General features: G+C 38.2%; 1 protein-coding gene across 1 annotated transcript in view; it reads left to right on the top strand.

Annotated features, from left to right (window-relative positions):
• Positions 1 to 12,079, top strand: part of MACROD2 (mono-ADP ribosylhydrolase 2) — an 899,313-nt gene that overhangs the window by 646,633 nt on the left and 240,601 nt on the right. The window lies entirely within an intron of this gene.

Here is a 12,079-nt window from a genome sequence, read left to right as displayed (position 1 = left end):
TGGCTTTTTGAAAAATGATTCATTATTAATATGGTTAAGTAGGAGGACTGGGTCAGCAAGTGAGGGGAAGTACGCATCAAGAGTATTCATTTGATTTTGGAATAAATATTTGATTTCATAAAGCACTCCTTAATTACTTATGGGTAAATATATTTGGGGAGTATGTAGTGGCTAAGTCTTTATCTGAAAACTTCCTTTTCTGGTCTAAGCAAGGCAAAACCTTTTCAATCTTGAATTAGAAGTTATTTTGGAGAACAAACTGTGATTCATGTAGTGCAAAGTTGAGTTAACTTATTGATTCTATATAATTCTAATTATTTTTTGATGTAGGACAAGATACCTTCAACACTTTGCAGCAGCAACACTTGCTTAATAAAAGCTTTAACAAATCAGTTAGTTGTAAGAGACCTAAACACAATCTCCCTTCTAAGGAAATCCTAAACAAAGTCCTCCTGTACTGTCATTATTATGGAAGGATGCTACAATGAACTGATAATTACTTGTCCAGGCAGATTTATAATTTAATTCACATACTGATTCTTTTAGAAGCAACACAGAAAATATCTCTAGCAGATGCCAATTTAAAATCATACCTAGAAACCAAGCCCTGCTGTGAAAAACATGTTGGCTATGTCTTTTTGAGTAACACCAAAGACCTTTAGATGTATGGTGACAGGGAAGCTATTTAAATCTAGATATACCTGACCCTACTTGGTGTAATAGGAAAGTAGGTTTTCCAAACAGTGGAATAATTTGACTTTAAACTTTGACTGTAGAATAAAATATATGAAAGAATAGTTGTAAAAACTACATAGAGACAACACACAAATGAAGAAAGTTTCTCACCACTGAAGGATGATTACGACACCACTGCTGCTTCCCAGCTTGTGTCAGTGAAGCTTGGAAACTTATCATATATGAAGACCTGGCCCTATAAGTCATCTCATACACGGCCCACACATAAAGCAGGAGGCTCTTACCCTATTAGAGTACAGTAGTGTCTATATCTCTGCAGTTTCCCATTGTAGAACTGTATACTACTAAATTTCATGAGAGAATTGAACCATGTTGCTGGATTGTGTCTTGCAAATTAAATTTTCTTTAATAAGTGTGTGTGAATTTGCTATTTTTTCCAGTTTTTTTTTTCTTCTCCAGTTTAACCCCCTCAGCTCGGGCACAGATAATTTAGTGTTCCACATCTCAGAGCATACAACTCGAATGAACAGTCTTTTTTCTTTTCATAATCTTGTGAAAGTTTTCCTTTTAGTTGTAACAAGAGACATAGGTGTTCAGGGCTATTCTTGAATAAGGTTTGTGGCTTTCTTCTGATTCATTTTGTCTTCCTTAATGCGTTTTTCTAATCAAAAGGTCAGAGTTGAAAAGCAACATAGCTTCTATTTTAAGCTAATAAACAGCTGAGTAAATTTTAAAAAATTGCAAATTTATACAGCTTAGCACATTTTGGTGTTTTTTTTTTTTTTTGGTGACGATGGTGGACATTAAGAGCATTATTTAAGAGGTTTTGAGAGAGAGCCCCTTGAATCTGGACGTAACACTGACAAATTTGCCAACTTTACTTGTACCGTAGCTATTACTGTTATATTGTAGGAAGTTCTCCATGCTTCCAGACAAGACATGCAAGAACTTTTGCACTACTAAGCTAATGGTAAGGAGGATGTTGTCTGCAAGTATTTTCTTCCTCTTGATACTTATATCCCTGCAGTATAACAAAAGGTCATAAATGGACAATAGGGTGGAGTCGTGAGTGAATTATTCTCTTTTAGCTACAAGTATGTCACGCTATTTTTATAATTTCCTGAAGGATTATTAAAATGTCCCTTGAGACCTAGAGGAAACTGCTGAAGTCTTTGGATAGTTTGCTATCCCTTTTTTCTGCATCAGTTTAGGCGGATACAGCTTGTAACTCTATCTGAAAAGTACAGATAAAATGTACATCTGGATTGTATGGGGTGGAGGATGTTGTGGTTTCAGTTCTTTGTATAAAAATAGTTTATTTTTATATTCTGAAAGTCTCCATGGATCTCAGTGTCATGTATATGTTTTGATAAGTCTGAAAATTGTCTATTCTTCTTAGAGTATATGTGTATAGGCATGATGCTCCAAAGATAGAGGCTTTACTAGACATAGTTTAGTTGAAATCAATAGCCATTTCAGTGTTATTTTTTCCCACTAGTTCAAGATCATCTCCAAAACACTCACTTAGTTGCCTTTGTATTATTGTTGGCCAGATGTACACACATCTCCCTTTCCTGCAGCTGAATACCCTTTTTGCACAGGTAGAACAGCCAAAGGCATGATTTTCCATATCTGAGAAGAAAGTTGCAGCTGACATTTTGTATCAGTTCACACTTCAAATAAGCTGTTGCAGAGGGTTTAATTTTCCCTTGTCTCAGAGCATTCTCTGTTGCTGGGAGGATAGACTCCCTTTTTCCTGAACAGGTGAACTGCAAGACTGTGGCCACTGTAGAAGTTTTCCTGACTTGAGCTACATAAGATGGACATGCAAACTGTTGAAGAATAATCAAATAAAAGTGCCTTCTTTCACCTCTGTTTAGAAGCAATGTGTAGGTTATCTTGCCATGGGATCATTTACTTTAAAATACTGTCTGTTGTGGTTTTTTTTATATTTTTATCATCCCTGTGTTGAGACTAACATGAACTCTAGAAGAAATCTCAGTCAGAGAGAAGTCTCTTAGATAAAGATTCAAGTAGCATCTAGTGTCAGCACTATGCTTATGCTTAGTAAAATCCCTCCTGGTTTTACTCTATGTTCATTCTCTTATCAGTCTGAGATGCTTTTATAGTACTGTCATCATCTTCCAGGATGCAAGGGATAGGAAGTAACATCTATAAAAATACAGAGATTCAGTGACCCAATAAAACTGACTGAAATTTGGATTTATTATCAGAGATTTTGAGACTTTGCCATTAGCCCTGAAGTTCAGGACGAATGTAGTGCATACAGGTAAATATTTTACATATGCTTATGTTACTCAGTTTTTAAGTCTCGTGTCAAGCATATCTCTTACATCTAGGAGCCAAAGTCCCATTAACTTTCAGTGATAAATCCCAAAAGCTGCGAGCTGGTGTCCTGAACGACTAAGTAACCTTTGGAAATGTAACCGAAGCTCCTAGACAGTAAAGTACTTTTGACAGTTTTACTTCAATTGGGCTCGGATACCTCGCATGGAAATACAAACACGCCTGAACTGCCAAGACTGTGCCTCAGAGTAATTGTTACCGTATGTCCACTGTCACTTCTAGTCTAGGGTTGCTTCCGCTAGTATCATCCTGTGATGGTGCTACTACATCGTAGGCTGGTTTGTGGGCACTGTGCCTAGGAGGAAATCAGCGTACCTTAAAGCAAAATGATAGCGCTATTATTTTAGAAGGTCACTGAACATCTTTTTGGCATCTGGCATTTATATATTAAATGGGGAACCCTTCAAAATGACATTTCAGGTAATGAAAACTAAACCGGTGTGAGGCCTGGTACATACCCATACAGAGCTGAACCAGTGCCAAAGCACATCAGTGCTTTTCTGTGGGATCAGTGACATTCAAGACCAGATATTATGAAACCATCAGAGTCAGAAATTCAGGCCTTCCACTGAAGACAAGCCAGCAGTCATTACTTTGTGGCACTCTAATGGCAGATTTTTCCAAATCTTTCAGCTTATGTTTGGGTCTAGTAAGTGCTTTGCCGAAAACGATTGTAACTTCTAGAGCAGGTTTTGTGGTGACAGGTATACGTTGCCCTGTTGGGTCTGTTTGGCCATCGCAGTGGCTGATGTCCGTAGCTGGCAACTGTCAGGTCCTTTGGCGTGGATGAGTGCTTTGGGATGGCATGAAGCTGGCATTATTTCACCATTTTTGATGACTTCCATTAGCAGATAAGGCTACGCTAACAGGCGTGATTGGATCATGGGTGGTCTCAGAGGAATCCCTGGTGTACAACTGTTACATCAGATTACGTCGGGTTTGTTTCCAGGTTACCCACAGCCCATTTCCAGTGCTGGAACAATCAAGGTTGGTTGTATGAAGCAGCTCATTCAAATATATTTTATTTTAAAAATAAAGACACTCTGAAGTAGCGTATTGTATCTTTGTGTGCATAACAATGAAATGCAACTGGAGATTTGACTCAACCAAAATGAATTGTTTATCTGACTTATGGAGCAGGACAGCTCACTGAGCTATATCTAAAAACCTTCTTGTTGTGAAACAGCATCTCTTCAGCAGAATATATGCAAAATATTTGACAGCTGATACGCCTTTTAACCAGCTACGTTCTATTGCCATTGCACTCTGCCTGTTCCAGGTTTCTTTACTTGATTTATGGTTTCCTGAATTGCAGAGGCATCAGTCTATATTGTAGGATTTTTTTTTTTTTAACCAAGTTCCACCAAATCCAATGAAGCTATATATAGAAGCGGAGATTCCCACACACATATTCTTACAGTGGAGGAGTTATTTAATTTGTCCTTTGTTTCCAAGCAGGCAGAATTTTAATCAATATATTTATTATTAGGGAGGCTTGAGCTTAAGGAGAAATCCAATCAAATGATGTTCTCTTCATTGAGAAAGCGTTTATCATTTGGCTATGCAACTATCCAGGATGCTGGAAAATTACGCCTTTTGGCAAAGGTACAAGAAGCACATTGAAATATGGAAGAACTGCATGGTATACTCACAGTCCAGTTAATACCTATGTGCCCATAAATCAGTGGTACAAGGTAAATATTAAGCTGCAAATCGGCTATGAGACCCTCGTTGATCATCTAATATAACCCTGATAAACTGTTTAGTTCTCTCTTGTAAGCAGATCTCTCTCCTAGACTGGCATCCAAGCTCCTCTTCTTCCTGAGTTTTAAGAAGAAAGAAAATAATAAGGTATTTTTGCCTAAGTTTGGTTGCTCGGAGAATTGACCCCTCAGGATTGCTGGGCATATGCACAACAGCTGAGGGGCAATAAGTCTCTTGCCTTTATGAATCCATGGAGCACTTGTCGCTTTTTCTCAGCAGGATCAAGCCCTTCAGGCAGGCAAAAGCGACCAGCCTTTTACATCTGTTTAACTCTTACTCCTCTTATTTTTTATTTAAATCTATCACACTGCAGTGGTCCTTTAAACTTAGATGAAGCCATCTGCTCAATGTGTTTCACAGGGGAGAGGAAAGTGTATTTGCATAGATGGATAAACATTTTTATAAAGTTATTATATTTTTCGTCATATTTGATTATAAATGTAGATTTGCCCTCTTTGGGGAGTTAGCAACAGAGGAAATGATGAAAAATCATGATTTAGCAATCTGTGCCCATTGACTGCACTAAAGTGGAAAAAAAAAGTCTTTGCAAGTCTTTGTAAATGTGCTTGTAACTTTGAGATGTGTGTTTGTCAAATATTTAGATTATGTCTTTGTATATTATCTATAGCTTCTATGGGTTTGGCATAGACAGAAGGATTTGATTGAATTGTGATGTCACTGTCATGAAGATTCACACTGAGTAACTGATTCTATAGCGTTTAACACCAGTTCAAAAATGTTAACATACGAAGTAAAAGGCCAAGTTATAATTTTTTTTTAATGAATGCTTTGTTAAAGAAACATCCGTAGTCTTAAACATTATCAGTAGAAGTGAAATTATGGAAGCTACCTTGGGAGCTAAATAAGCACTAGCATCTCTTAGAGCTCTGTAAGTGTGGTAGCTGCACCAGCAGTTTCTGTATCAAAGCATGACCATCTCTAGTGTTTTGCCATTAACAGTCTGTCACCGACTATTCCTTTCTCTTTCTCAGGATTCATGCCAAAGCTGTATGTTATTGCTGGACCTAAAGACTTGATACGGACTTCCCATTTCTCATAAATTTATTAGTGTTCATTATGTCCTCTGTCTTGGAATATATAATCCAATAACATCCACAGCAATTATATAAATGATCATCTGTGAAATACGATGAAATAGATTTTTGCATTACATGTTATCCTCTCAGTTTCCTTCTCCCTTCTGTTTCTGAGAATTGTTTCTTAGAAGGTGTTCTATTCTATCTGTCCTCTTCAGTAAATGACTTTTTGAGACTGAATTTGCTTTGTGTTAGGATAGCTGCATTCTTGTCTTCATCTAAGGTTGTTTTGCTCTATTTTTCTTTTATCTGGACATTTTCAGATTAGGTCTTATGTTTTGGTATCAAGTTTCTTTTCCTTTGCTACCTCTAAGGCATTACAGATCTTGAACAGAGTTTAAGTTATGGCTTAAAAAAAAAAAAAAAAACAAAACACAAAAACAACAAAAAAAAACACAACACCACACCAAGCACAGCATTAAATTGGCTCTAGAGTCTTGAACCAATCCTGGATATTTTTCTTTTCTTTTTCTGTCTAGATGCTGCCTTTAAGGCATGGTACAGAAAGCTCTGACTAGATAATATTCACTTCCTTCCTCCCAGGCAGACTTCCAGCCAAATGTTTCTTGCCACTAAGAAGACTCAACTACAGATCCAGATCGTGTCACAGAGAAAGAGGAGCTACAAATGTTCCTACTTGTGTCTTTCCCCAGACTGCAAAATGAGTCAGATTCTTGGATGGAAGAACCCAGAAATTCTTAGCTTGAGCCAGAAAAAAAACTTTTAAACTGTCCCCATTCTTTTTAGAATAAATGCCAAATATGTTCCACTAACACTTGAGCTCCACACCCTCCTATCCTCAGTACCCTGCAGAGTCAATTAGCAGAGCCGCACCACTAGGCACTGTTGCCATGATGCCTTTTCCTCTGATGCCCACCCTCTGTTGCTGAAGGGAATCAGCAACATTTTTAGGCTCACTCCTACCCGTTGCAGACACGGAAATGGAGGTGTCAATGGAAATACCGTCCTCGCCCCAGAAAGGAAATAAACAGATATTTGTCATCAGGAGCATTATTAGGGTGTATCTAGTTAAAGCAACATCTCTGAGTAACACAGGGCAACTTCCCTCTGCGTCGTCATAACGTGTAAGCTCTTCTCCATGCCCTCGTGGCTATTTGCTGAATCCTACCTCAGTGGTAAGCAACTGTGTTGGTTCAATGTCTCTGCAGGTGTTACCTGGTTACCTGGTTTTATGAAGCTGGTCTTCGCACCTCAGGTGGGGTTGGCCACCACAAGGTGTACCGGTGGGATCCATTGCCATGAGCAGTCCCTGCACTGTTGTTTATGATGACTTTTTGTTGAACTTGATATCCCGTTTTTCTCTGCCTGTCTTTTTCCCTGTCCAAATATCAGCCTTTCCTTAATTAATCTTTCTGAAAGCACAATCAGCTTTAGGTGTTCGATGTGAGGAAGCGCAGCTTAGACTCACCATCTCCTGACGTGCCGTCCTCTTCTGACGGATGTTAGTGCAATGATTCCTAGACGTTGTGCCAGAAGCAGCATCTGGCTCTTCGCCACTCTCCTCAGGCACTATATTTGCAGCTTTGAACTTGCCTCTGTATATATCACACGGTTAACATGTCACTATCTTCCATTAGCCTGCTCGACTGCTGTGCGCTTGGTTGGCAGTTTCCAAAGGCAACCTTTAAATTTTCAGTAAATTGTGGTCTCTGTATTGTGAGGTTTTGAGAGTCGAAGTTTCAGGGGAGCTCCTCTCTTTTTATCTATCACATTGCACAGCACAGGAGTTCAGGTCACGTGTTCTTGTGCAAAGTAAATAGGAAGATCTATTCAGAGCCACGGGAACGCCATCAGAATTTCTGCATCGCTTTTACATGGTGTTACGTCCTGATAAAACCAGTCCTTTTTTCTCCGCCGTCCCCGATAAATCCTGAACTGGTCTACTGCTGTATAATGTGCACAGAGGGTCTTGAACTACTCCGTTTGATATCCCTAACTAACCTTAGTAATACACACATCGATGTTAGTCGTGGCTGCAAAGGCTTTCTGTTACGAAGTGCTTGCTTAGTTGTTATAGGCATATCGATGGGAAATACCTTACTATTCTACTAAATTCTAATTCTGGGTTTATTGCCTTGACATATGCTAATAGGCAGGTATTTTTAAGGAATCACAAGATGAAACGAATGTCGTACACAGTGCTTTGTTTGCTCTCTATAAGGATGGGTTTGAAAAATTGCTTTAGTTTTTTATGAAATTTTCATGTGGCTTATTCAGCAAGAGAGTTAAAGCCTGGTAGCTGTAGAGTCATTTTGTTTATCTGAAATGAATTATGCATGAATTTACACCTAATGTAAGAGCAGCACCAGTTGTGATGAGATCAATATCCATTGTGGATAAAATTCAGCTCCGTGCTAGCGTCCAGTTGAAGGCCTATGCATCACTTAAGTCCTAATTTAAAGTCTTAAATGAGACTGAAGTGGTTCACAGGTTTTGTGCTGTCTCTCTGCACAGGAATGAATTTTACTCAGTGCACACGCACAGAAGATATACACCAAATGACCTTGATGCCTCAGGAGAAATACTTTGTAATTGTTGCTTCTGATAATTTTGCTTTTTGCTGACAAATTTTATTGTGAATTTTGCATTGCTTGCTCACCTTCAAACCTCAGGTCTTGGCATCACGTAAGAATCTGAGCTTTCATTGAAAAGGAAAGAGTTTTCCTCTTCTGGTGGCTATAGAGGAAACTGAAGACCCAGTGTAAAAGGCTAACAAACCCGGAGACAGAGAAAAGAAACCCCAGTCTTGTAAAAAATGTGACTTGAGAATGTGGAAATGGTCACAATGACTAAAACCAAATGTCAGACTGGACCCGTTTTGTTTCTCTGAGTGACCAGTGCTAGGAGTAGGGGGGAAAAAAAAAGAAGAAATAATAGGCTACATACAAAGTGTTCTCTCCCACCTCCCTGTTCTTTTCTGCCAGATTCTAGCAGTCATCATTTTCAGTAGTTTCTCAGATTTATTTTTGTTGGACTGGCATCACAAGATAATTAACTTTTAGGAAAGTACTAAATGTGCTGTGTTAGATTTAAGATTGTCCTTGAGTCTTTTGTCATGGCCCAATCCTGCCTGCAAAAATCAGAGATTGATATGTGTTTGGATTGTGTTGGCAGCGTGAAATTTATTTGTTGCTGATCGGTGCCACTAATGAAGCTTCTTTGATGTAAACAGAATATTAAGTATTTATTTGTGTATGTGTGAGAGCAATCATGGAGTTTTGACATAGGCAAGCTGGATGTGAGCTTAGATAAGCAGTGGGAAATAAACACTTCACACATTGTGTAACTGAATGTCTCCTGCTATCCCTTACTCGAATTGTAGGGGTTTTTACTCAGTGAATACTGAGTAATGACAAGAGCATCTGACTATGAATGTTTGTTTATTTTTCACAAGCAGCCCTTCACACTAATAGATCCTCCAACCTCAACAGGATCTGTGTATGAGTTTTTGCACCTACATGAGTAAATATAATTTTATTTTGGTTTACTCAATGTGTTATTTTTTGTTTGTTTAATGCTGTTATGAAACGATCAAATTCCTCTCTGAAGCTGCTCATGCAGCTGAGAAATGGCCTTTTAGTTACGTATCAGCTGATTCAGCATACAAAGAACAGTGCTCACAAATTTCTTACCCTTCAAGTTTCTTTCTTTAAAGTTTTGCTTAAGGAGCACTGATGGCAAGAGGAGAGGGCAAGTGCTGATACAATTTAAGTAAAAAAGAAATGCTAATCCCATCAGTCAGCTAGTCTGAGGAACGGTGGTTATATATGGAGTTCTTCTGCATGGGAAGCAGATGCTCTTATATAGTTTCCTAATTCCTTAGACATGGTAAAACTTTCAGCTCTGTCTTGCTTTCTTTGATGCCCAACAGGGCACTAACTGAGAAGGCAAAGTGAGATACAGTCACAAAGTGAAACAGAAATGTCTGCCTCTTGTTGCTTATTATTTATTTTTATACTTGTTGACATAGCCAGGTCTATTGCTCAGTTGATAAATAGCAGAGAATGCTTCTTTCCCTTGATATGAAAATGACCAATTTCTTAAATATGAAGAGTCATAAAAAAACGCTTGTATTTATTTCTGTCTTCAGAGTATTTAGGAACGGTTCACTGGGACTATTTGCCATTCATAATTTGTGGAGTGTTAATTAGACTTCCAAGTCACACGGTGATGTTGATGTTACGGAGTTGAATGAACAGCCATCTCAGCATGAATCAAAAAGTCAGCACGTGAACATAGTGTAGATAATTTTCTCCTGAATGTTTTAGTAAGTAAGATGAAAATGTGCTGTTGTGAGTAGCACTGTGAGTAAACTCACGTGCCTTGGATTTTTGTGGGTAATTGGCACAAAATAGATGTTCAGAAACGTATCGTGGAATGAATATTTGCAGCGAATATTTTCCGCCATTACTTATTTCCTGATTTGGCCATAAGAATTTGGATTGGATCGCTCTGATTAACATTTCCAACTGTAGAAAGATAATTAAAATTATATCATGAAGATTTATAGTTAGAGTTTTCTGCTTCTGTAGCTTCAACTATTCAAAATATAAATTAATCGTGTGATCCTATTAACAGTCTCATGTTTTATCAATACATTTTAATCTGAAAGTCTTTGCAGTGAAGTAGCCTGCTGCATAGTGGTATGAAGATGGTATCATAGCCAGGGACGTTTGCTCTTAGTCAGCTAAAAATAAATTACTGTGAACATCAAAAGTCTGGTGAGGTGCTGACGAGAACTGATGACATTTCAGGTTTATAGCCTACGCTTGTCTTGTTCAATGCGAATTTTTCACCCGAAGAAATTCTGCAAATTAATTTGGTTGTACAAGTGTATTTACAGCTCTGCAGAGTGTTCAGATGGAGAACAAGTATCTGTTTCTGACTGAAGGTAGTTTACTTGGAACCCAGTGCCCTGATTTTTATTTCTTGGGAGTCATAAACAGAGCACTCGCTTTCGTCACTCTTTGAGACTTGCTGCTGAACTACGTCTTGTTCGGCAAAGCATACAGACTCCGAAAAAAAAATAAATTTAGAAGGGTCATGTACGTCTGTGTTTTCTTTCAGGCATGTCATGAAAACAGCCATTCTGGGAACATAATAAAAGCTTTACCCATCTGTCCATTTCAGACTGTTTGGGGAGTCTTCAGTTCTGGCATCTCAATGAATAGTGCCGTAATGATACGATGCACGCTAACAAGATAAATTTCTTGGATGTTGAAAATGTGATGCAAGCAGTGGATTTGTGTCATTTTTTTTTCATATGGAAACCCTCAGATTTATGGTTCTCCTGAGTTAGATTATGAATTCTTGCTTGTTTTTTCTGAAGTCCTTGTTTATATTGAGGTGATTTACTTACAACAAAAATGAGCTTACTCTGTGAGTTGTGTCAAGTAAATAGCAGGTTTTGATATACTGCCCTCTTATACTTTCCCTATTAAATGTAGTATGTTATTTATGGTTATATGTTTCCTCCTCAGTGATCTTGAGTAGTAAAATGTGTAGCACAGTGTGATAGCTATTTTTAACTTCTGAAGACCTGGTTTAAAGTTAAAGCTCTCTTTTCTTAATGTAATTAATTTCATAAATAGTATGTATACAGATACACAAACACTTTTTAACCTTCTGGCATATATATTATGTACTCTAGAAAGTTCTTTCTGAGGGATGGAGAGTTTTCCTTGAGTTGTTTGGTTTTGGAAGAGGATGAGGCAGTGTGAGGAGGACACGTTGCTCCAGTGAGGACTCATCAAGCTGTGTGTGCACCAGGAATAACTATTGGAAAGCGTTTTCAGTGACGTTGCTCTATAGTTATGTCCCCACCCAGCAAAGTACTAAAGCATGTGCACAACTTGTAGCACATGCCTGGATGCCTTGCTAACCCCTCTGAACGTGTGATGGAGTACCTTGCACAATGTAATTTCAGGCTTGCATCGTTCCTTTAGATGTTGGATTGGCTGTAAAAGCTGAATTCAAATGCAGTAGCTTTGTATGGAGAATCGAAATTCATCTACCTGTCCAGCTTTTTATCCTATTTGGTATTCTGGAGTCGTATGAAACACTATTTATTGTTATAAAACATAATGTCCATATATGTAATATAAATATTTATTCTGCAGGAGAAGCGGAATATT

This window comes from Tauraco erythrolophus, chromosome 2, assembly GCF_009769465.1.
Source record: "Tauraco erythrolophus isolate bTauEry1 chromosome 2, bTauEry1.pri, whole genome shotgun sequence".
Taxonomy (NCBI): Eukaryota; Metazoa; Chordata; class Aves; order Musophagiformes; family Musophagidae; genus Tauraco; species Tauraco erythrolophus.
Note: the sequence above shows the minus strand (reverse complement) of the source record. Positions and strands in the feature narration are given on the sequence as shown.